The following is a 26,850-nucleotide window of genomic DNA, read 5'->3' as shown; positions in this document are numbered from 1 at the left end:
GGCAGATAAACACCTAGATGTGCCATAATCTATTATCGGCTCTCGCAGAATGCTGCACATTTCGATTTTTCAAATGTGCCCCCTCTAATTGCATAGGTATGAACTTTGCCGTCCATATGTAAAGCTTATTTAGACACATTGTGTGGTGGAGTGCATAAACACTAAACAAATACCTGCAAATATGATCAAAGCTTAACTTTCTCCAGGGTCCCTCTTTCTTCCCCTCTAGAGCAGGGTGCCTTCATTTTTTCAAGGCAGTTTCTCAATACATGACAAGCTCCTCAGAGTAATTCTACCCACAGCAGGTTTTACTGTGGTGCATTTTGTAAGTGGCTTACTACACACTCAAAATCATGCTACTAATGCTAGAGATGACCCTTACAAATTTTGTTTTTGGGTGTTGTGGTTTGTAGCTACACCCGTTAAGCATGAGGTTTTTCTGTTAAATCCTAGTGCATCCCAGAACCTTTGCTTCCAGTGTTGTGTGTCCACCAGCTTTTTGTACATCTTCCATTGATTTGTTTTGCTGGATTCCTAAAGGACCAACATAAATGAAAGTTTTTTTTAGTATTATAATGGGCTCTATAGTTTCCCATCATTTCATTAGTTTCTTTGGGGCTACACTAAAATAGCATACCATGGGTTAGATGAAAAGCAATACAGATGAAAAAAACAATACAGAGCTGTTCCTGGTGGCAGCAGTGATGCATCTCTTACCTGGCACAGCTCCATCACCTACCTATGGCAGAGCATCTAACAGATGTTTTGCAAAGATTATTTCCGGTCCACAGCAGTCAGGCCTAGCTGCAGTGAGCACCCACAGGCAGCACTTGGCCATTAGGTAAAAAGCATATTAGCTCAAGCCCAGGCATCTTTAATGCCAGAAGTGAAGACTCAGTTAAATAGTGGCTGTCCAAGGTAGACCAATTGCCACAAAAAAGAAGAAGGGTAGACATTCCCTTTGTACGAGTATGTTGGTGCCAGCCCCTAAGATTATTCATAGATCTAAAACAAAAGATAGACAAGAGGGCAATAGAAAAAAAATATATTTACCTATAGATTCACATACATAGTGATACTGTATATTGGTCAGCGGTTATACTATACTATACTTTTAGTAAAACTAAAATATAATGTGCAATTGTGATCGAAAGGGACAGATTAATTTGATAGGATCATCCAAGTTTCTGATGCATTACGCTGTTTTGACATCCTCAGGGGAGGTAGAGACATACAATCATTTGTAATTCAATGTGTGATAAGGTAACATTCAATTAAATTACAGTTACATTGTATAATGTAGGTAACAATGTCAAAAATGTAATTAGCGATGAAAACAGAAGTACATAGATTGTAATTGAATAGGCTGTTTGTTAAAAAATTGTAAGGTAACAAAGATATAGGTAGTTGACCATATATAACTATAATGTACTGTGTGGTTGTTGGTACATAAACCTAATTGATGTAAATTGAAAAACGACTATATGTTTGAGTAGAAGCAAATGATAGTCAAGGACTTGGTATGACCAATGGCCATAATTTGCATGCAATAGAGATGCTTTCTTGTCACTTGTGAAACACATCAGGTTTATTAAAATTAGGGTTTTTTATGGGTAAGTTCCATTGCTGTGGACCACACTCATCATGCATCTATGATGGGGAATACATTTACAAAATCAAAAAGTGTGTACTTGTGGGGGAATGCACAACAGTGCCAGACATGGCTTTTTAGAAGTTGTTGCTAAAGATCAACATATTGGCTTACTAGAAATGTATGAATATTTGTATGTGTGTATTTGAATTTATTTTTTCTTTTACCAAAGGTGATAAAAATTGCTTTTTCAAACACTTTACCCAAACTAAAACGAAATTTCCTGTCCACAACTGTACATTGTATGTAAAGGTGTGCTTGATTTTTTTTTTGGTGACTAAAACTTTTTAAACAGATCACCCAAATGTGCACCCAAAAATTACAAATTACAAGATTACAAATTTTGATTGGAACTTTAGTTCTGCCCTATGTGACCTACAAGTAAGGTCCAATGACTCTATTGGCAGTATCCGCCATCTTAATTTTACCTTACACATGAATAACAGTACACACTTCGACTTTACTTATGTACATGCAGTATCTCATACATTCCGGTTCCTTTCAGTGTCCTACATCTTTACCACATGGAGCGCGTTAGGTCAATTTTCTGCACAACCTGCCTTGTGTCTCTGTATTACAATCTACATGGGCAGACATACAGGTACATTGGTTCAATAGCAGGTGCCATTCTCAGTTTTGAGATTGACAGCTAGTACACATGTATTTATTGACAATGAATATCAGCGTACATGTTCTTAATCACATTAGTTGGACAAATAAACATTGTAATACACTGAAATAAATGATCACAAAATAAGGTAAAGAAAATAAAAAAACAGCTTCACCAAGCAGATACATTGAGAATGGTAGCTGCTATGAAACCAATTTATCTGTAAATTTATCCATGTCTACGGAATACCAGCACATTAAAAGCTACATATTAAAGCACATACGTGGCTAGAGGTTATATGTTGGAGTAGGAAGGCTTTTATGTGTTAAAGATTCACATCAATACCTAACTGTTCGTTATCTTGTAGGGGAATGTTAAAAAACAGATTAAGGGTTAAGTAAGAGGGCCTGAGTTTGCAATTCACTGCTAAAAACGAGCTCTGGGCAAACAGCAAAGTATACAGTGGAAATACACTTCTGTTTAAATAACTTTGTGTTAAATTTCATGCTGAAAGCATTATCTTCCAGATAAAATGAGCTATTAACCCTTGCATTGGGGAGAGGGACTGCTGAAATTGAAAAAAAATAAAATATTTTCCTTAGCTACTTTAGATTTTAGCTTTAAGTGTATAGGAAAGTGATGGTTGACTTCTTTGAGGGTACTTTAGTCCATTGGTGACTTTGTATTTACTGTTGAAGCTGCAGGGGTATCTTGTTCTGGGCATCAGTAACCCTGCTCTTTTTGCCACTAACACATCCAGTTGATGTTAATAAAGAAAATCCTTCAGAGCTGTAATCACAGGAAGTCCAGCTGTGCTGTTGAAGCGCAACTAAAGTTCCACTTTCAAAATTTGGGATCAGGTTGGGCTTTATTGCAAAAGGCACTGACAATGTCCCTTCTGCAACAAAACATACCTGCCTGATTGCTGTTCTCTTCTGCCAAAGCTCACTGAGCTGCATAGGAAGCTGGAATACCTAGCGCATCCCATCTTCCCCCACGGGACTGAAAAAACTCCAATGTGATCAAAGATCAAACCCAGACACAGGGAAAGGTGAGTGTATTTAAAAAAAATTTGACCAGGCAGGTAAGGATTTTTTATTGTAGAAGGGACAGGCAATGGACTGGATATTTTTTTATTTCTAGAGTTGTTTCTTATTTTAGCTGCCATCACCTTGCCTTTTAATTAAAAGGAACATTCATTTTTTACGAATGTTTAATCTCTAATACAAGTAATTATAGGTATTTAAATGTATTTATTCTGCTGAATACATCTGCCTGTAACTATAATATATAAATTTAAAATCAGCAGTGCTTACATATAATCAGCTGTTAGTGTAATGATTATATGTTAAGCTGGTACCCAGGCTTACCTCAAATGGAAATGAGTATTATGGCAGTATGTGCACTCCTATTGTTATATGTGTTGTTATGGGTTGTATGCGAGTTTCCTGTTCTTCCACATATAAACAGCTGAATGGTGCCTAACTAGGGTAAAGGTAGGGAAATGGAATGGAATGTAAAGCCCTATATAATGAAGTCACCCAACCTGTCGTCGTAAGTAGAGCTTGTTCATAACATTTGTATAAATGACTAAATTGTTTATAGGGACGTTATATTAACTCCAGAAGAGGAAAGCATGGGGATAACAGTTCTTCAATTCTAATATTTGCTTTTCTTCCTCCTTAGCTAAATCAGTTTGTGCTTCTTGGCCCACTAGATTCCACTAGGAAAGCTAGGGTTCTGTCAACATTGTTATTTTGGAGACATTTTACTGTTTTGCTTTTTTTCACTACAAGAATAAACCTGAATCCCAGCCATACATTTTTTCAACACTTGTAAATACTCCTCCCTGTGCTAAAAAAAAAAAAACTTTTTCCCATTTTCCTGTGACTAGGTCTTCCACAAAACAATCTTTACAAGCACTCCTGCAATTTTGCGCTCTCCTGGCCCTCCCTTTCCAGGTTTCTGTCTTGACAGTCCTTGAGGAGCAAATCAGTTCTAACACAAGAGGTCAACCTAGAAACTACAGATGTTGATCTGCTGATGACATGCACTATGTTAAAGCAGAACTAAACCCAAAACTAACCAAAAACAATAAAATAACTCTTCAATCCAGCAGGTCAGTCTGTCCCTCGGGGGTTTCCTCCATCAGGTCCCTCATCGTGCCGGTGTCTGTCTTCAGCCCGGCGCATCTTCTCCACTTCTTCTGGGTTCTCCTTCCTGCATCACTCAATTTTGCACTGCGCATGCCTGAGATCGGCAATTTGTTTCCTTATCGATGAAAGGGCTCCTCTCTCAGACATGCGCAGAATGAGCAGCCTAGAGCCTGTGTGTATCCCAGGTGGTTCTAAGCTCCCATTCATTCTTGATCCCCTAGGCGATCGAGAATTGAGAAGTGGTGCTGCACCTTTTTTTTTATTTATTTTTTTAAAAAAGGGTATTCCACTTAAAAAAACACTAACAAACAAAGTTTTTACTTTAAATAAAAAGGTTGTCTACCCTTTAATGTAAAGTGAAAATTCTGAGTTTAGGTACACTTTAGGTGCTGCATCTAAACACCTGTTAGGTCTTCATTAGATCATAGATAAGGGTAAGGAGGTTGTGCTGGTAAAGGGTATCAGGTTGTGGCTGTCAATCTAGCCACAAACAGGGACAGAGACTATGGAAGGTGCAAAGAGTGGGAGTAACAGAAGAAAAGTTGGAAGAGTCTGACCCTACCCTGGCTTTCAAGAGCAAAGAGGATGGGGGTCACTGAGCTGGTTGTGACTGGCCATATTGTGGGTATCAGAATAACTGTTCTTGTCCTATCGTTTCAAGTGCACTTTGACACACAAGAATGCAAGAGTTTTGACACCCATTTAGTCTCAACTTCATGTGTTAGCTTTTCTGAGATCGGTCTGCATGCAGTGCTATAGTACTGATGCAGGGAGTCTGATTCATTAAAGTTCTGTAAGACTGGAGAGAATACACTTTCATCAGTGAAGCTGGGTGACCCAGCAAACCTGCAATGGATCAGGTCCAAGATTTAAGACATTTGCTAACAATGCAAATTACTTTGAAGAAATCCATTCCAGGTTTGCTGGATCACCCAGCTTCGCTGATGAAAGTGTATTCTCTCCAGCCTAGGAGAGCTTTAATAAATCAGGCCCAGTGTACGAAAAGCAATGCTGTGAGCTGATAAATTCCCTGTACTTGCAGAAGTTTACTGTTTGCTGTCATGGTTTTTATTAGTGAGTCGCCGTTTAATGAGTTGGGCTACTATGTGATTAAACTGAGAAAAGATAGGATATGAAACAGCTAAGATTTGTGTGCAGTAAACAGTGGCAGAGAAGAACTGATGAAAAAGGTTAGAGAAAAACTGTTTGAAAGACGAGTTTTAGGTTTGCCAAGAGTGCAATATTAACACAAGTGAAATCACTGTTACTTTTTCAGTAAATGATTGAGATAAAGGGTTACCTGCTTACTGTAATGTACAGCATTTCTGCAGATTATGAGCTAGAGATAAGCTGGGTGACTGTTTTCTTTTAAGGCACCTTTCTTAATCAAATCACAATGTCACATACATTTTCCTAAAACTATAATTCATATGTTAAAAATCAGAAAAATGTACAAATACAATTTCAGTCCCAATATCTTTAACGCATTTCGCAAATTCTGCTTCCTTTTACATCACAGGACTGACATCAAATAATTGATGAATTCCATCTGGTGAATATATATTTCAAAGTATTTATTACCAATTTGTTCTAGTATAGAAGGGTCCGAAATGGATAACATAGGATACTAATGGGTTTCACCAATATGCTTTTATTTTCATCATTGGAATGATTGAGGAGTTCATCACAAAGCACTTTTGCAACATTGCCCCATTGTTGGACATGCATGATATTTACTTGTATTGCCATATGTTCAGTCCTCACTTGCTCTCCCCATTGGTAATCTTAAACATTTGTGGAAACCATGTACTCTCCATCCTAACTCCCAAGGTTAGATCTTTTGCAGCCCCTGTAATTATGTTTTTGGGGGAAAAAGAAGGATTACACAGTACAGGGTCAAGCTAATTAAAAACAGAAACAAGGTACATTACACAAAAGGAGGAAGTGGGGGTTTGAATGTACTTTAAGGTGGTGATTAGAGTTTAGCTTAAGTAAGAATGATTATTAGAGTCAGCTTCAGGAACTCCCACTAACTCACAAGCTCCACCAGACATATTAGTTTCTCTGCCAAAATGGACAGATTACCAGTTCGGGCTTGTGCATAAATATAAATATGAATAAAGGTTAAGAATTGGAGTATAAATAGAAATGGTATTTATTTTATTAATCACAAAGTCACTTCTATGCTCTTGACCTCTAATAACATTTCCCTCTGTGCTCAGTTTTAGGATTCCTTTGCTTTGATTGGCAAAGTCATAGTAAGCAACTGGGATTTAAAAGGCTACTTGTCTTTCAAGGATTGTTGTGCCAAGGGTAAGCCATGTAAGCAGATAAGCAGATTTAAAAAACTCTTCCAACAATATTTGTACCAACTTTAATAGTATTTGCTAATCTTCTTCTATGAGGATATGGGGGATTGCGGTTTTTTGTGTGTTTTGGTGCTTTACACTTTGTATTACAACAAAAAATGGATTTCGGAACATAAACAATCTTACTGTGGAATGTTCTATTTAAAATCAAACTTTTTTAATGGTAATGATAAAATATCACCTGATTACCCAGGCCCCTGTTTATAGATAAAGATTATTAAATCCATATTAATATGTTTTGTAGTTTAAATATCTATATACAGTAATGTTGACTTTTTCCATTATTTGTGTAGATTTACATAAACATGCACGCATGTATACTCAAAAATGACAATGGCGCAAATAAGAGACAGACACCTCAGCACAAAAAAAGGCTTTTTTTCTTTTTTATATATAAATAAATAAAAAATGTAAACATACATTTAACCACGCACAATATTGACAGATGGCAAACACTTTGTCTGATCCTACCCTAAAGGGGAACTTAAAAGAGTTAGGGACTAAATAACAATCAGTAAGACCTACAAAGTGCAGTATTCATCACCCTACTTTACAGGCTTTGGTGGCTAGTGGATTAGCCCCAGTCCCCCCTTTGCACACTGCTCTTTAGTGGCAGTTCCCTCGGTTTAAAAAAAAAATGGTGGTCAGTGTTAATTTCTCCCTTTCCTCTAAAATAATTAAAGGTCTATTGTACTTTCCCTCCTCTCCCCAAAAGTGTTGATGATTAGTCTCAGAAAATCATTGGTGATCAGTGGGGTTGTCAGTTTTCGGTCTATAACTTCTTTCAGATGAAGCTCTGCAGTATAGGTTTGCTTTTTAGCATCAAGACTTTTTGGACCAAGCTATTTAAGGGAGTCTGTGCATGATTAGTCTGCACCTGGATTCCCATTTACCTGTGCAAAAATTATATTTCATATGTGGATTTGCAGTTGGCTAAGCAAAGACCTTTCTGAGCATGTTTCCAGGCTCCTGTTTTTGTGTCTCCTGTTCCTCAATTGTTTTCATGTGTACCCCCTGTTTCTCAATGATTCCTGTTACCTGCCTGCCCTGACCATCTGTCTAAATGCAATTTGGCCTGCTGATTTTATACCATACTTCATTGCTACCTTATTGTCAGGAACTGGGAGTTGCCTGCACCCAAACCTGTTATTTCTTGCGGGATGCTCCCGTGAACACCAGGCAGCTTCATGGTTGCCATTTTATCTGATTACATAGGGGGTGCACTACCTACCGTGTTTCCCCGATTTTAGGACATCCCCATTAAGTAAGCCACCCCCGATTTTTAAAAAAATAATTAAAATAAGACACTCACCCGTTTATAAGACAGCTCCAGATATCTGATCCTGCGTGTGTGTCCTTTATGCTGGCTGCAGCGTGTGTGTCTCTGATGCTGGCTGCAGGGCGTGTCTATTCCTGAGCCAAACTGAAAGTAAAAAGCCTGCACACGATTCTGAACAAGGAAGCAAGCTGCTGATCCCTGCACTAATGGAGATCCCTGCACTTAATTACGGGTAAGTGATCAGAAGGGGACAATGGAGTCAATGGAATAGAGTGATCAGAAGGGGACAGTCATTGCATAGAGTGATCAGAAGGGGACAATCATTGGCATAGAGTGATCAGAAGGGGACAATCAATGGCATAGAGTGATCAGAAGGGGAATATGAACGGCACATGAGTGATCAGAAGGGGACAATCAATGGAACATGAGTGATCATGAGTGACTTTCAACAATAAATGTGTACTGTAGTCTTCTTCATGGAAAAATAAGACATCCCCTGAAAATAAGACCCAGGGCATATTTTGGCATTTCAAAAAATATAAGGGAGTGCCTTATAATCGGGGAAACAGGGTATGTGATGGGTATGTCCCTGCTTTGTAAACAAAAAGCATAACTAATAAGTGGTGTTTCTCTCCTTCACCAAAAAAGGCATTAGTTGTCAGTGGTGTTTCCCCATTCTCTAAAAAAGAACAAGTAATGAATGATTTATGCTGAGTGACCCACTCCACTGCCTGGGAATGATTAGTTACTATGTTCATATTATGGAGGAGGAAAACGAGTCACCCAGCAGTACTGTATGTGCATAGTTGTGGAGCAAAGTGCTGGCACTGGTCTCCTGGACACAGCCTAATTCTGGGGAGCAAAGTTCGTACACCTTGTAGAATTCAGGTTGGTTGGGATCCGATTGCTCATTTGTTGTTTAATTTCCTTTCCATTGCTTGCATATTACATTACTATATTACTGCATGATTTTCCATGTATTTTCTGTCTGTTGTGATAATTACATTTTTGATAAGAAGCTGCTTGGTGATCAGGTTTTCAGGAGGTACCAGAGGTGACAGGAAAAAACACGCACATGAAATGCCTTGGACAATTTGGTATAAGATGCCGCAGGAAATACATACTCCATGTGGGATTTCAGTAACATAACCATATCCTACTACCCTATCATCCAGTCACCAATGACACAAATACTGTACATGCATCACTTGATAAAACTACCATGCTAGAAACATATGGGCCATGATTACTGACCTTTCTTGTTGAAAATGGTAACTGTCAAAATGTTATGTCTCTGTCTGATCCTCTTGCATAAAAATCTTAGACCACTATCCTAGGAACAATTATGCAAATAAAGAATATTCTTCATACCTGTGCCATGTTTGTGGCTCGAAAAGATGGGCCTGTCTCATAGCCAGACAACTATTTCTTTTCATTTCATTTGCTAGAGCAAATGGGATTTCAGTCAAACAAAGGTGTGTTGCAGGGTCTCCAGTAAATTGTAGCCAACCCTTTTTTGGTCACATATAAAGCTATTTCTGGTATTGTCAACAGTTACACATGTTCCCCAATACAACTATTGATGACCATTGCTATACTCTCCTTTATTTTTTTGGCTGATATTTTGCAAAATATATCCGTGTCAGAAGTACTACCATCTGACATTTCTAGCTGTATGCCTAGTCCAGGTCAGTAACATAGAATTCATTGGGACAAGGCAGATAGGGGGTCAACAATGGCAGCTTTTAGACATCTCTCAATACAGGTTTCTTTTAAATTTCAGGCAGCTAAACCAGCTTTTATAAAACCTAAACAATGCAGGGAAAGGGGTGCAAATGAGTTCAATATTGGAAGTTTTTAATAGAAGAAATTTCAATGTATGTGTAATAATAAATGGTAAATAGCAAACTTTTTAATGTACTCTAACCAAAGATAGAACCTTGGGAACCCTCACAGATTGCACATAGCCAAGGTCAGACAATATATAGATTATTTTGCAACATCCCTTTGATATATATGTTATCATTTGAGTTGCACTTGCAAGCAAACAGACCAGCTAACCAGATGATACTGCGTTATCTGCTATTGTGTCATCCCAAATATATGTACACTGATTTGTGATATAGTTTGTTTACCTATGTCTGGGATTCATTACATCATGTAGGCAGAGTTCCACTGCTAAAATACAGTAATAAGCAGCATTATTTAGGTATGACGGTGGAATCATCCTAGGGTGAATAGGATTTTTCTTGAATTGTGGGTAACGGACTGAACTGGTACTGAGTACTGCCTGTCATGGTGGTTATATGGCACAAGACTCTGGGAGGGACAGTTTTGGCAGAGAAAGGTGCATGGTAGCTCAGAACAAGAATGTCAATAAATGAGTGTAATTTGGGGCAAGATGGTTATGACCACATAACTTTTTGTGAATGATGAATGGAAGCTGAATTTGCTATGGCAGTTTGTGTGTGGGAACACAATAGATGTGTGAACCCAGGATTGTCTGGCCTAAAACAAAAGACACACAAATCACACCTTAGAGACAGTGTACTGTCACTATGGTGTGATGTGTGTGTCTTTTGTTTTAGATATACTGTCAAATGGCTTGGGGCCTGTGTGGAAAAGCTTTGGCTTATGCTAATGGCATCCTCCTTTTGACCTACTTTTAGGAGGTTTTGCATTTCTATAGATTTGTATGGGCATTAAAAAAAAACATTTGAAATTAATAAAAAAAACACAACTTTAAATAGAGGCCCTCACTTTTTGAGAGCACACACTGGAAATCTTTGGTCTCAAAACACCAGTGCAGTAGAGGCTGAAACTTGAGTAGTTTTGTAGTTAGTCTGTATGAACAGATTTGTAAACAAATAAAATTGTGAGAGGGCTATAAAGTCTCGATTAAAAGCCTCCCTATTGCACATATTTTTCGTCAGTCATTTTTTCTACATCTAAAATGTCCTTGAAATTATCCTTGTTTATAGTTAGAAATTAAAAGCGTATCTGCAGGTGACATTAGACTGTTAAATATAGCCTGGAGTTGCTGAGAAGTTCAGCCAAAAATGTTTTAAATGCTGTAGATGCATGCAGTGGCAACGGTGTCAGAAACAACAGTTGTGTCCTTCAGGTGTTAGAGCTAGGTTAATCTGAAAGATATAGTGTTATATCACACTAAAAACTAGTTAAAGACAAAACACTATTTATACCCCCTCCTATTGTGTGTTACTATCCCCACCTCTTGTATTGTAAGCTTATTTGTAACCCCTAATAAATGTACAATGCCGCATTATATGTTAGTGCTATATATTTAAAGTTTAATAACAATAAATGATTTAAATAAATAAATAAGGTAACCAGGTGGTTAAGAAACAAATAATTTTGGGACTTTTGGGGCCAACTAATTTTACAAAGTAAAAATGTTTAAAAACCTTTATTTCAAAAATGTATTTCAATATAATGATTATGATTAGTAAATAGTAATATATATTAAAATAAAATCTCTATTATGAGAGTAAATATTTATATAACTACTATAACGCTGGCTGATAACCATCTGAACCAATTTCAATTCATTCAAACTTGTACTTTTTGTTTTTTGTTGCTCTTTGGCAAGACATCTTTGATTACTGATAAAAGTGTATTGGAGACATACTTTGCACCGCGCCTGTTTGTTTTCAATTTCTCATAACATCCTTGAGAGGATATAGAGATGGTTGGACTGATGTGAGCATCATTGTAAGTCATTTTGATGAAAAAATCATGTGTACTTTTCTTGTTTTTTATATAAATTTGTATATTCTGTTTATATGAATTTATTTCTTGATCATTTATTAATATTATAGATCTCCTAAATTGTCCTGATGAAGCAGATTGTATTCTCTGCGAAATGCGTGGGCAAGTTGTAAAAGCACTCTCTGGTGTTTACACAGCAGATCTTGCATCTTTTGTATGTTTTTCATTTTTGGAAAAAGTGTGGATATTTACTTCATATTGAAGTAAAGGTTTTTTAATCTTTTTACTTTGTAAAATTAGTTGGCCTAAAAAGTCCCAAAATTATGTGTTTCTTTCCCACTTGGTTCTAAAAAATGGGGATGTGGCCTGTTGTGAATCTTGATATAGGATCCACCATTCTTTTATAAATAAATAAGGTAGCTGTATCCTAAGGGTACGAATACACAGCCCAGTAAAAGCAAACAAGATGATAAACGGAACTGTGAATGCTCACAGGTAGGGATGATTGAATCCAAAAATTCTCTAGTAATTTAATGATTGATGATTTTTCTGAATATACATGACATTTCGTCAAATCTGGGGAGAATCACACTAACTTGGCATCTAAGTTGCTGTTTTACATCAGGTAATTGTCCTGTACATCAAGTAGAACAGCTACCGTATTTTCAAACTTTTTAACATTGTATTTACTGCAAATGTACATGTATGCCCAGATGATATAAGTAAGCAGAAAGAATAGTAAAGCATGTTTTGGGTATAAAACCGACAAATTCTTGTTGAAGCAAATATGATATTTGCCCACTCCTCAGTAGAAGCCTGATAGAAAATGCTGTATCCTTTGAAGAAGTGAAAATATTCATCTCTGATGGGTATAAATGTTTTGTTTGGATCTCTACTCATTAATCTTATCAGGTTTAATCCAAATAAATCCATCCAATAAATGTTAACAAAGGTTACATGTATTTGCTTAGTGGTTTAGCAAAAAACTACCAATGACTTTGGCAGCCAAGGTCATACAATGTCTTGGAAATTCTTATCTATTAAACAATACTATGTCAACAAATATATCTTCCTACTGTGTTTATCGACTGCAAGTTTTCAGGTGTCCAAATTTGTTATATTGTATGAGGAATTTAGGAGTATCTTAGGTCTTGCTAATATTAAAGACAATTTGTAGAACTGCAATTCACATTTTCATTGGATCACTGAAAACAACAGGTACCCCTATGTATTTCATGATATTAAACAGGTATGTATTTAATGAGAAATAAAATATTATTGTACTATATTTTTTCATGATGCTTTTGAGCTGCACTGAAAGCATGCTGCCAAATCCCAAGATGAAATACACATAAGAAGAGCTGCTTACCTACAACAGATTTATTATTAATAAACTGTATTTATATAGTTGCAAACATAATATGCAGCGCTATACATTAAATAGGGGTTGCAATTGACTGACAGATACAGTGACACAGGAGGAGTAGGGGACCCTGCCCAGAAGAACTTAAAATCTAAGAGGTGGGGAAAGTATCAAACAATAATGGGGGTATATAGAAAGTAGTGAGGGTTTAAAGCTACAAACACACTTCCAATGGTTCTCGCCCGATACTCGGCTCGGGGCCGATCTGGGTCGATAATCTGAAGTGTGTACAGCGGGCGTTGTTCAGCGTCCCAACGACCGTCCTGGCGGATCCACGGACTTTGAACGAACATAATGCAAATAAAGGGGGAGAGCGTGAGCGGGGTGATGCTCCGTCGCTCCCCCTTCCCTCTGCATTGAGCAGAACAGTACTGTATGTACAGCATTGTTCATGCATCGTGGAGTGCTTAGTAGTTGGAAAAGATCGTGAAAGATCTTTCCAATTACTATAATTGCAGGTGTGTATGTGGCTTAAGAGACATATGAAGAGATGGGTTTTGAGAGCCCTTTTAAATGAGCAAAAAGTAGGAACAAACCAAATAGAACCATTCCAGAGAGTCGGGGCAGCTCTTGGTTTATGTCCATCCTTTTCTGAGAATTATACAACTGATTTTCTCAGTTTTGCAGTATTGCAGCTTTGTGTGTCTTCCAGGTCTTCTCCCCAACACCAGCTTGTGACTGGACAGTGAATGAAAAAGCAGCAACTTCATAACCTCATCTCTCTATCAATCTTTCCTCTTTCATTGAGGACTTCAGTACAAACAATTTGCTCCCTGTTCTGCATCTCTTTTGCACAGTCTAATCTCTGCTATACACAAACTACAGATTACTGTAAAAGATTGAAATTTAAAGCTGCAAACATATAAAATAAAGCTCATAAAACTGAACTTTGTGCACAAAAATGTTTAATGTATTCTACAACAGTCACAAAGGATATGTGACAAACCTAGATTTTACCTGCAGAGGGAACAGAGCTGTGGGAAGATCCATCAAGTCCATCAGCTACAGGCTGGTAGTAGGGTGTATACAAGACCAGTCATCCTGCACGTCTGGATTTGACTAAAGAAATTTTGTTTACTCAAAGAAAAAGTTGTGAAATACTACAAGAGTAAAAAAACAAAACAAACAAACACTAGTCTCACATAGGAATACGTATGCATGCTGTTATTAGGCATTATTTGCCTCATTTGGAGTTCAGCTTTAAGCCTGTTTATTTTACTGGCACAGTGTAAATAAGAATTTGTTGGCTTCATTCCGGCTCTGGGTTGGCAGCCTTCCTAGTAAAGTATTTTTCCACAGCTTGCTTAAGCATAAAAGAGACTGTTGGGACAAGCAGGCACAAGTTCATGGATCATAAATATAAAAGGTTAGATGTTTACCATAATCTGTTAAATAACTAGGTGCTTTTTACCTGAAATATAAAGATGGCTAACTACCGTGTATCTACATTCCTTTGAAGAACATTCTTTCAATAAAAAAGTCAGTTTTTAAATGTCCATAAAGAGAAACTTTAATCATTCATTTATTCTTGATTCATAGGAAATGCCACACTGAAGATTGACACCAATTATAATTTACTGGTAAGACAGACATTTTAGAGAGGTCAGATTACTTTTGCTGGAAATTATCTTTCTTGAGTGTTACCCATGGCAAATGAACGGATGAGTGCTGTACATACAACAGTGTTCTGTTTAATGTGGGTGGGGGGCAGAGAGCAGCACCCTGTTGTCCAGCAAGGCAGATTGATAAATGACATTGGGGTACCCCTGTGCACACATCCATGACACTTTTTGCTCACTGTACTATGAATGAGCATAGCCACCATTCAAAGTAGTCACTTGCATATCATTATGATAAATTCAGAAATCATGTATTAATAGGGGATGGATAGTAACCACTGTGTGTAGATATATGGATTATTGCCAGGCCCAAATCTTAAATGGGACAAAATAGAGAACAAATTAACAAACAGGCTTTTTGGCAATTCTAAACAGTTCTTTACTAAAAGATAAGGAAAGTTGTACATGTCATTCTTTTAATGTAATAGGATCATGCCAAGGAGGTACTAGACAGAGACTTCCTAAATATACCAATAAAGATATAAAGAAAGTCCATAAAATGTAATTTGTCTCCATTAACTGACGCGTTTTGCCGTTGCTAGCTTGTGAGGGAGTTTTGAGCACTGCATGTCCACTTCTGAAACAAATCCTCTGAGACTTGGAGTTCATCTCCAGGGAATATACTCCTTGAAACACATACCTCCTATGTTACCTCACTCTTCCTATCACCAAAAGACCGGCAGAAATTGTATGTTGCACTTCTCCACCTCCCCTGAAGAAACCAGCAACATCGAAATGGGTCAGGAAATCGAGACTAATTACGTTTTCGGGACTTTCTTTAAACCTATATCGGTATAATTAGGAAGACTCTGTCTAGTACCTCCTTAGCATTACTTCATTACATTGATTGAACGTCATGTAGAACATTCCGTGTCTTTTACTGAAGAACTGTTTAAAATTGCCAAAAGGCCCTTCTGTTTGTTTCCGTCTCTATTTTGTACCATTTAAAGCAACTAAAATTTCACTGAATACCAATTGTAAACTACAGATTTTTCATTCAATTTAGCATGTTTTTGATCAATTTTCACACTGCAAAGTCAACTTTGATAGAATTTTTTTATTGTTTTCCATCAGTCTCTGTCACAACAGGATGTGCAAGTAAGAAATTCTGTCTTAGACAGTTGTCACCAGAACATTTGTACCATTTGCAGATCTCCCCTCACCTACTGCTTTTTAATGACAACTCTATAATCTACACTAAATTTTTTATTAGTGTTCATCGAGACAAATAGAGAGGTAAGAGTTGCACTGTTTAATAGTGGACGGAAACCAATTAGAATTTACTCTGAAGTAAACGGGACCAGTAAACAATATGTAGCACTTTTCTAGTATAGTAAAGTCCCTTCCCTTGCATTAGGACCATTCATCACCCATCGTCCGTGGATCCTCTAGAACGGTCGTTCGGACGATGGGTGGCGGGCGCTGTACACACTCCAGATTCTTGTCCGATAACGTCCCTGTGCCGATTATCGGGCGGGAACCATTGGACGTGTGTACGTAGCTTTACAGACAGCAAAGATCGTCAACAGATAGAAAAGATGATTGTGTCACTAAACCTAACCGGAGAGGCACAAATTGTTCACTGCTCAGGGAACCTCTAGCAACCTCTGGGAAGTGCAATCTGAACAGTTCTTGAACCCATTCCCCTCTGGTTATGATTGTTGGTTGCCTCTGTCACAGAGAAGACACCTGTTTATAACAAAGAAGCAGCTTAGTTAAATAATAGGCCTATGTTTAGGCCTATGTCAATGTTTAAAGCTTTTTTAGGTGGATTTCTACAACAAGTTGAATATGTGGAAACCTTATGTGAGGGGGCAGGGGAGGCAACCGGGGCCTGACAACTTAATCTAGTAGGACTGGTACTTTAGGAAGAGACTCACTCCGGTGTAGAGATGCTTCACTTATGGCTCATTGTGGACCCAAAGGGTCAAGTAAGACTAAAGGTGCGTACACACTTCCAATTTTTATCGTTCCAATCGAACGACGAACGATCGATTGGGCAAAAAAATCGTTCATAAAAAAGTAACCAACGACGCCGACGAACGAGGAAAGTCGCTGGAAACGAACGACCGGACCGGCGGATCGGATTGGACGACGATCGTTGAACATCGTTTGTGTGTACGGTCGTTCGTTGATCGTCCATGTTCAGAGCATGCGTGATGAACGAACGTCCGTTCACTTTCCTGTCGTGCACATAGTTCCTCTATCGCTTAAACGATCGTATCTATTGTGTGTACAATATCTACGAACGATCGTGTCGTTATCTCTATGTGCAGGATCGGTGCTATACGATCGTTCGTGTATATCGTGCAGGAACGTTCGTCGTTCGTTTTCCGACGATAATAATTGGAAGTGTGTACGTAGCTTTAAGGTCAGCTTCTTTTTGGACTATGCTATGGATGTGAACTGCTACTGTATGACATTCTGCTGCCTCAACCCACTTTCTGTATGTGTTAGGTTACAAAAAACCCTAAAATAAAGATGTATTATTATTAATAAACAGTATTTATATAGCGCCAACATGTTACGCAGTGTGAATTTCCTATGCCACACTACAAATTGGAACTCAAGTAAAATTTGTCCTCCCCTACAGGGTTGAGCCCTACAGATGTTTTGTGGCTCATTGTTATGCTTCTTCCCCTGGTTGATAGTAGATATGTGTTTAAACCAGTTATTTTTTACAATGTTACAATGACTAGGGTGGTAAATGTAATTTCCAGTCAGCCGGATTCCTTATACATATTTCTCACTAAACCAATTTCGAATATTAGTTCAGTGAGAAATATGTGCAGCAATTCTGTTTTATTTCTATAACATTTAAATAACATACGGACATCCTATCCAACACTGGCTCTACTATTAAGCCCTTTCTCAGATGAAAACCTTTACAGGTGGAGGCAGGGGTTTTAAGCTGCGTACACACTTGCAATTTTTGTCGTTGGAAAGGATCTTTCACGATCCTTTCCAACGACAAGGGAGTGCACGATGCATGAACGGTGCTGTACATACAGCACCGTTCATGCTCTATGGAGAGGGGAGGGGGAGAGCGACGGAGCGGCACCCTGCTGCGCGCTCTCCCCTTCCCTTTCATTAGGATCGGCTGTCGTCCATCGTCCGTGGATCCGGCAGGTCGGTCGTCCGGACGATGGACGACACCGACTGTACACACGGCAGATTTTCGCCCGATAATTGGCCGATGCCGATTATCTGGCGATAAAAATCTGACGTGTGTACGTAGCTTTAGGCTAGATAATTATATAGTAACAGATCATAAAATGTCTGTAATAAGTGTTTAGCATGCCACTGTCTTCCAGCTCTGCAATGAAGTCTAATGAAAAGGTGAAGTGTTAGAGACAGAGGGGGACGACCATCTGGAAAAGTTTTATTGCAAGAAAAAAATTGTGGTAGTGCAAGCCATTACTTATGTATTGTTATCTGGAAGTAAGGCACAACTTGGCAGGCATTGGCACCCTTGTCTGGGCTTTCAAAGTCTAGAACTGCATGGTCTGTAGAGTGATGTACAGTCTTTTCCATTAATAAATGTATGGCTTATTTTATATATAGAATGCAGAATGGTACTATGTGTTCAGTAAATATTTGTGCTATGCATATGATATTCATTGTGTAAAATGTTTGCACTAATTTAAATAGATAAATCTGAACACATTGTTTAAATCATGGTGTATACTCATCTTGCTCACAATGCTTCCAGGAGTAGTGGGTGATATCACTGTGCCTCCTGAGATAGCTTTGCAAATCCTGCAAACAGAATACACAGCTCAATGCAGATGTGTTTTTTCCCCAGGATTTTGGGAGATTGTAAGGAGTGATGTCACCAATGCCTCCATGAAGCCTAAAAAGCTAAATGTCTAAGGTAAGCATTTTTTCTTGTTTGAAGTTTATTTTTTTGGAGTTGACTATGTTTGCAGAGCAGGGAGATTGGCTGAGAAATGGACACATTCACAGGACTCCATAAAGCCTATATTTTGGACAACTGTCCTATGGTGGGTATCTCATTAGGAAGACTTCCATGTCATGTCACCCAACTTTTAGAACATGTGATCTGATTCAAAGATAGCCTCAGGATAGATAGTAATATGAAATATAGTCTGCTGCTATATGAACTAGATCTTTACAATTCCACAAATGGAAATAAATTGTTCCTGAGGCCAAAAATATACTATTATATAGATTCAAGAGATCGATCTATAAGCCACCCCCTCACAACACAAAGCTGCTCCTTTCTTCTCAAGTGTCCCTTTCCAGAATTCTTTCTTCTTTAAAGTCCACCCCATTATTTTGCTACTTTTCTTAATGTCCATATTGTACACAATTGTACAGTAATTATACAATTTTAATTTGTTTTTGTTTTATTTGATGAAGATTTTAAATGTCTGCAGTTTTTTATTTAGTTTTTGTTTTCTCTGTCCTCACTTCCTTTCAATGTAGCCCCTATAGTATAATTATATGTTCAGTAGTCAATGGGATAGAAAGGCATGGAAAGCAATAACAAAATGACTTTTAACCATTCCTACTCTCCTGTAAATATGTTTGTCTGTGCCCAATGTGAAAATAGCAGAGTATAAATATTAGTAAAGTTTCCCAACAGGTACACATACAGTAATAAAAACCTGACTGAGACTTTCTTTCCAGCTCCAATATCAACAGTGTGTTATGCAATACATCAGAGGTGGATCGCAATTTACCGGTAGATCGCAAAGGCAACACAAGTAGATCACGGAGCCGTGCCTTTCAAAATAAACTCTACTGCACACAGGAGTTAAGTGCAAGTTTTTATTGTTGGTAGATTATTTTGACTTGGTCATTTTAAAAGTATCTTGCAAGCCAAAAAAGTGTGGGCACCCCTGCAATACATAGTCTATGAGCCAGGTGGTGCTAAACACAGATCATATCTATAACTGGGCTTATGACTAATATCTATGCTAGCTATCAGGTAATGAGCACCGACCTTTGATTTTTTTTTTTGTACTCATTTCTGATAAAACATGTACTTCCTGCAGTCAGTGTGAAGGTCTTTTCAGAGATTTCTTTGGCTTTATCGCAAAGATAAGACCATCAACACAGACATCCTAAGTATATTAACTGATTTACAAAGATTAAAATACTTTCTAAACTGTCAAGCTGCTGGACAATCAGATGGTGGAACAAGATGATATGTACAAATTGCAGTTGTATTTCCTAAAATATGATACATGGTAAACCATTTTTGTTTTCCATGTTTTGGACTGAGACATCAATTAAAAGATGAATTGACAGTAACTCAGTGGTGTTACTCAATCTGTTCTATGATTAAACTGCAGCTTGAGCTAATGTACATGGCATAATATGTTGGTGCTATTAAAAAACAGTATAATAAAGGTATGCCCTTTTTCTTGGTCCAAACAATGCTGATACAAAGGATTGATTGTGATCTTCACCTTTGTGTATTAATACTGCTATCAAGATGAAGAGCGTGTTCTGAAAGCTCGATTACCTACAAGTGCAAATGTGGTTATATATACCGGTGTTTTATTGTATTTAATGTACAGCGCTGTGTAATATGTTGGCGCTATATAAATCCTGTTTATTAATAATAATAATAATAATAATAATAAATTGTGTATGTGTAATATATATCCAATATGCATTGGATAACTAGATGTGTCATGTTACTGACTGAAGATTCAGTGTTATTTCATGATGTGATTGACTGGCGCAGAGACCAGGTGATGCTGCACTTACATGGCACACACTCTTATGCCCTTTACAGGAAGAATAAGCCCCATTATGGGAAATCGCCACCCTGAAATACATAACGTGTACAACAGGATACAGCATTGCATATAATGCCAACTCCCCCTGTGTTCCATTTATTAGCTCTGAGAAAACTACCTCTATGACCTGGGGACTTTACCTGGAGCAGCCACCTAGTCGAATGTCCATGATTTACCACTATAAGGTAAAAGCAATTTGCTAGCAGATAGCTATATGGCTAAAGAGATGGAAAATGAAAAGGGGTTAGCTTTGTGTGCCTCGTTTTATCGGTTTGGGGTTCTATGGAAGTTTTGTGGTGGACCTCAACTTCATCTCCATCTACTATCTGTCCTCTTGACCCAATTCCCTCTGATCTACTGCGTTCCCATTCCTCCACCCTGGACCCGCCCTAACTGAACTGATCAACCTCTTCCTTTCTATTAGTATATACCCCTCTGCTTTCAAACATGCCATTATTCTCCTAATCCTGAAGAAACACTCACTAAAACCCCCCTACCTTCGAGCTACCGTCCCATCCCCCTTCTCCCATATGTTTCCAAACTTCTTGAAAGCCTTGTCTAGAAAAGACTCACTGATTACCTGAGCACCAACTCTCTCCTTGACCCTCTCCAGTCTGGTTTTCGAGCTGCCCATTCCACTGAAACAGCCCTTACTAAAGCGGCCAATGAGTTCATCGGAGCTAAGTCTCAAGGCAACTTTTCCCTGCTCCTTCTCCTTGATCTTTCCTCTACTTTTGACACTGTTGATCACCCCCTTCTAATACAAATCATGCGCTCCATTGGTATCAGTGACACTGCTCTCTCTTGGTTTGCTTCCTATCTGTCTGACCGCTCCTTTCAAGTTTCTTCCAATGGTAACTCCTCCTCACCCACTCTCCTCGATTTCGGTGTTCCCCAAGGGTCAGTCCCTGGACTAGTTCTCTTTTCTCTGTACACCTCCTCTCTCGGTAGTCTCATATCTTCCTTTAGCTTACCATCTGTATGCTGATGACACTCAAATCTATCTGTCCATCCCTGACCTGTCTCCCTTAGTCCTGGCTAAGGTTTCATGCTGCCTGTTGGCTATTTTGTCATGGATGTCTGACTGATTCCTGAAACTCAATCTGGATAAAACAGAACTCATCATCATCCCCCCCTCAAATTCCAAATTTCCCCGATATATTTATAACTGTTAACAACACTGTTATTCGGCCCTCCCCTCAGGCACGTTGTCTTGGTGTCACCTTTGTCTCTGCCCTGTCATTTACCCCCCATATTCAGAACATTTCCAGGTCCTGTCACTTTCACCTATGTAACATCTCCAAAATCTGCCCCTACCTGTCCCCAGAGACCACCAAACTCCTTGTACACGCTCTTATCATCTCTGGTCTGAACTACTGTAACCTCCTCTCCTCTGGTATTCCACTAACCCGACTCTCACCTCTACAATTTATTATGAATGCTGTAGCCAGACTCATCCATCCTTCCCATTGCTCCTCTACTGCTCCATCTCTTTGCAGTTCTCTTCATTGGTTTCCATTTCACCTTCACAGCTCCTGTGCTTTGCCTTCAAATCCCTCCACAGTTCTTGTCCCACTTACCTTTCTGACCTGGTAAAAAAAAAAAATACTTCCCCAGCTGCTCTCTCTGCTCCTTTGATGACCTACAACTGACTTCCTCATTCATAAACTCATCACACACACAAGACTTTTCTAGAGCTGCCCCGACTCTCAGGAATGGTCTTCCTTGTCCCATTTGGCTAGCTCCTACTTTCTGCTCATTTAAAAGAGCACTTCAAACCCATTTTTTCAAACTTGCCTACCCATCTTCTTCTGTCTTTTGAAACCGTCACTACTTCCCACCACTACATATCTCCCATCCTATTGTGTGTAAATTCCTCCACCTACTAGATTGTAAGCTCTTCTGGTCAGGGTCCTCCCCTCCTGTGACACTGTCTGTATTCGTCTGTTATTTGCAACCCCTATTTAATGTACAGCGCTGCGTATTATGTTGGCTCTAAAAAATCCTGTTTTTTTATTATTATTATTATTATTATTATTATTATTATTACAGAAAGCTGTAAACTTTTAACAGAAGTTTTAATTCTCCCTCACTATATCCAAACCAAAATAATCGTTTGGATATAGTGGATATAAAAAGCTGGGTTTTAAGCATAATTATTTAGCAATTTCTAGCATTCTAAAAACATTTTTTTTCATTTTACAGAAATATATGCCTTCAAACTAAAACTTATACTCTACCAATGGATATACTACAACACACATAAATGTTAATGTTACAGTATGGTATTGCCAGCGGTAACAGCAGAGAGAATTTTCATTCTCCAGGGAGACTTATTTAAGTACTTAGCACTACTTTCAGGTCATTTCAAGTGAATAGGCTTAAGCATTAAAACCACTTAGGTTGATTAAGCTGGCCAGAAAGATGAGAATAATATTTGCAGAGGCATCTTGAAAATATTTGAACCTTAAACAACAAATAATTTAAGTGAGATGATATCTAGACCAGTGTTTAAAGTGACCCTTTTAGGGAGTTAAAACTTACAGCTGAAGTACTCTATGAAGAAAGCAATATTTTTTTGTTTTATTTGCAGCCCATTAGCTGAAACTTTGTTCTGAAGCAGAGATGCTGGCACTGATCCAATTTCACAATTTCAAATGTGTGGTCTAATGCTTTCCCCTATGGTTCCTTCCATGAACCCATATGTCACTATTACATCCTTCATTGATTTTAGGTCAGCATGAGGAACCCACTATTTCAACAGGCCCTATGAGTCAAATAGGATCGGTGGTGGGAGTTGGGCTACAGATTGAAGTAGCAAATAGGCTAATGGACCAGTAAGTGTGCTTCAATTGTAATTTTCTAAATATCCTGATAAGGCCACTTTAATACTGATGTAACACTGGGGATACCCTATGTATAACTATAACCATTTATGATGGGTGCTCTCGTCGTTGTTGTGCTTTTACTTTTTTTGCATGTGTTCTAAATTTTATAACACTAATGTGATGGTGCAAAACAAATCAATATTTATATTATCAATTATTTTACAGATAGTCGGTGGTTTTGGGGAGGGGCTCAAAAGCTAGCACTCTTCCCAGGTTCAAATCTTAGCAAGAACACACTCCATGGAGTTTGTACGAGGGGGTGCTGAGAAGTTCCTGGCTGTCCCCAGAAACAAAAGAGCCAGATTTATGAAATAACACATTTATTCAACATATTTCCCCCTGAGACTGATGTATTTGGTACAGCGTAGTTGCAGCTTTTCTAGATTGTTGAAATAAAAGTCCTTTGGTTGGGCCGCAAACCAGCTCTCATCAGCATCTTTGATGTCAGATATGTCCTCAAAACGTTGCCCCTTCAGGTGTTTCTTCAAATTCGAGAACAGATAATAGTCCAATGGGGCCAGGTCAGGTGAGTAGGGGGGATGACGGACCAATTGGAAACCCAAGATGTTCAATTTGGCAGTCACAATGTTGGATGTGTGCGCAGATACATTGTCCTGCAAACAAAGGATTACTTTGGTCAACTTTGCTCAGCGTTTTGTCTTAATTGCCTCATTCTGCTGGTCCAGGAGGTTAGCATAATACTGTCCGGTGAAACTAGAGCCCTGAGGTAGGTAGTCCACCAACAGAATACCATCTTTGTCCCAGAAAACAGACACCATGTCTTTTTTGTCTGATTTCTGGATTTGCAACTTCTTCAGCCGCGGGGACCCGCTGTGGCGCCTTAGATGTTCCTTGGTTTCAGGATCATAGATGTGGAGCCAGGTTTTATCCTCAGTAACTAACCCAGCCAAAAAGTGCTGTGCAGCTTCAAAATGGGCCAAAACGGCTTTGGATTCTTAAACTCGTTCCTTCTTCTGATCACTGTTGAAACATTTTGGCACCCACTTCACTGAAAGCTTGCGCATGTCTAGGATAGTAGTGATAACAAACCCAACACGCTCCAGTGAGATGTCAAGTATCTGGGCTATCTTTTTTGCTAACCTGTCCTTAATAATCAGCTCTTGGACAGCATTGCAGGTTGCTGGGTCAGTTGAGGTTGGGGGGCGCCCACTGTGGGGCTCATCTTCAACGGTGAAATGCCCAGTCTTGAAATGAGATATCCAGGTTTTGACAGTGCTGTACGAAGGACACTTCTCCCCCAGTGTTTGTGACTTTCCCTGGAGAAACAAAAACTTCATGACGGCCCATAACTCCAACGACGCAAAACTTGCTTGTGCCTCTGCCATCACAGCTTCTCACTAAAAGAAAAAACAGTTTTAAGAATCGCAAAGACCTGATATTTGCACAGTTACATACTAAGATATTAGGCTGTCGTATGCCCCCACACTCATTTTTCTATTTCATCTGGAAGGGGGCAAAGCCAGTAACTTCCTGGCACCCCCTCGTATGTTCCCCCTTTCCTTTGGAGCGTCATTTCACATTCCAAAAACACACTGATAGGCCAATGACCTTAGGCCGTGCTAGGTACAATGCCAGGGTTATTGGATTGGAGATAAGGGACAGTTCATTCTAGGACTATTGACTTGGTACCAAAAATAGCTTTAAAAGAGGTTAAGATTTAATATAGTACCAATCATTAGTTCTGGACTGAGAACTACAGATATGCATACACTATGGGCCTGATATATTTAAAGTTCGCCAAGGCTGGAGAGAATACTTTCACCAGCGAAGCTGGGTGATCCAGCAAACCTGGAATGGATTTCCTAAAAGTTGTTTGCTATTTGTTAGAAAATGTTTTAAATCCTGGACCAGATCCATTCCATGTTGGCTGGATAACTGCTTAACTGATGAAAGTGTATTCTATCCAGCCTTTGGGAGCTTTAATAAGTCAGGCCCATTATCTATGACAGTCAGTGCTTGGACTTATTCATGTAATTGTAGGGTGTCAAGGAACATGCATGTTCACTTTAACTTGTCTATCAATGGTTAATACCATGGTTTTTCACATCACAGATTGGTTGATTGGGTTGACTTGTATATATGAATTGGGATGCCATTAAATACAAAACAGCAGCATGTTGCAACACACGCAGATCAGTGCATTACTGGCATTTTGAACATTGTTTTTCAATAAATTTTATAGCAATCACATTGTATCTAAAGCTAAACCTGCCCCAACCCTTTTAATATTTTGGAGTAGGTAATATTTAAACCGGTTTACAAGAATTCCAATGTATTCTTATTCTGGTGGGTTGTATTTTTTTTTGACAAGGACACAGACAGATATCAGTATAAGCTTGACAGGGGTTCCAAACTCCTCACCAACCCAAAAGCAAGCTTGGAATGCCCATACAGGATTAGTACAGATCCTTATTGCTTTCCCGGATCATTGCCTGGCATACTCTTGTTGGTACCTACAGATATGGAGTCACAACATACGAGACTCATGTCTATGGCCACCACTGCATACATAAAATTTATGGTTTAGCATATTTCATTAATCATTCATGTACGACAAAGCATGAGTATAGTAAAATAAAATATTTATTTAAAAGGTAACATTTGTGTATTTGATAAAAAAAGCGTTAGGGACGGAAAGTTTTTTTTTGACCACTTATGTGGCATATCCCCATCATATACATACTGCTGCACAGCAGCAAAAAGTCGGTAGTCCATAAGGTTGCAACACATCCATATATATATACAGGCATTCAGTCACTTCTCCAGGTCACACAATGCAACCCACAAGCTGGCAGTCTTTGCAGGAACAAATAAGTCTTTATGATGCATGGCCCCGATTAGCCACACTTCTTCCCCTCACTGCCTGGGGGTTGATCTTCTCCAGTATCACCTCTTCTTTTTTTTGTGCATGGGAAGGAGCTGGTAGTGGGGCTGAATGCTTGAGTTCTTCAAAGTCCGTGTCCTCGCTCCTTGTGAATGGACTGCACACCGTCTCCACCAATCCAATCACCACTCCAAAAAGGGCCAGCACGCTGCCCAACACATACATTTTTACCATCTTCTTGTTGGGTTTCTGGCTCAACAACTCTTTGGCAAAGGGGATCAATTCATTCATTGTTTCCATGGCAGTAGATTATATGGACTGATCTGATCTACCTGTAGACACAAACATAAAAAGGAGAAAACATTAATTATCAGTTATCATTGTGGGACCAAATATATATTTAGCTAGCATTTACATTAAAATAGGACTGATTGCATTTATTAATATTAAACAGGATTTATATAGCGCTCATATATTACGCAGCACTGTACATTGCATGAAATTAGT

General features: G+C 38.6%; 1 long non-coding RNA gene across 1 annotated transcript; it reads left to right on the top strand.

The window, feature by feature from the left end:
• The first annotated feature begins 8,016 nt into the window (after positions 1-8,016).
• On the top strand, positions 8,017-19,613 carry LOC140322472 (uncharacterized). The gene is made up of 3 exons (XR_011919200.1): positions 8,017-8,953; positions 18,642-18,710; positions 19,490-19,613. It is a non-coding gene; the product is annotated as an uncharacterized lncRNA (long non-coding RNA).
• The last annotated feature ends 7,237 nt before the right edge of the window (positions 19,614-26,850 follow it).

Source organism: Pyxicephalus adspersus, chromosome 1 (genome assembly GCF_032062135.1).
Source record: "Pyxicephalus adspersus chromosome 1, UCB_Pads_2.0, whole genome shotgun sequence".
In the NCBI taxonomy this organism is placed as follows: Eukaryota; Metazoa; Chordata; class Amphibia; order Anura; family Pyxicephalidae; genus Pyxicephalus; species Pyxicephalus adspersus.
Note: the sequence above shows the minus strand (reverse complement) of the source record. Positions and strands in the feature narration are given on the sequence as shown.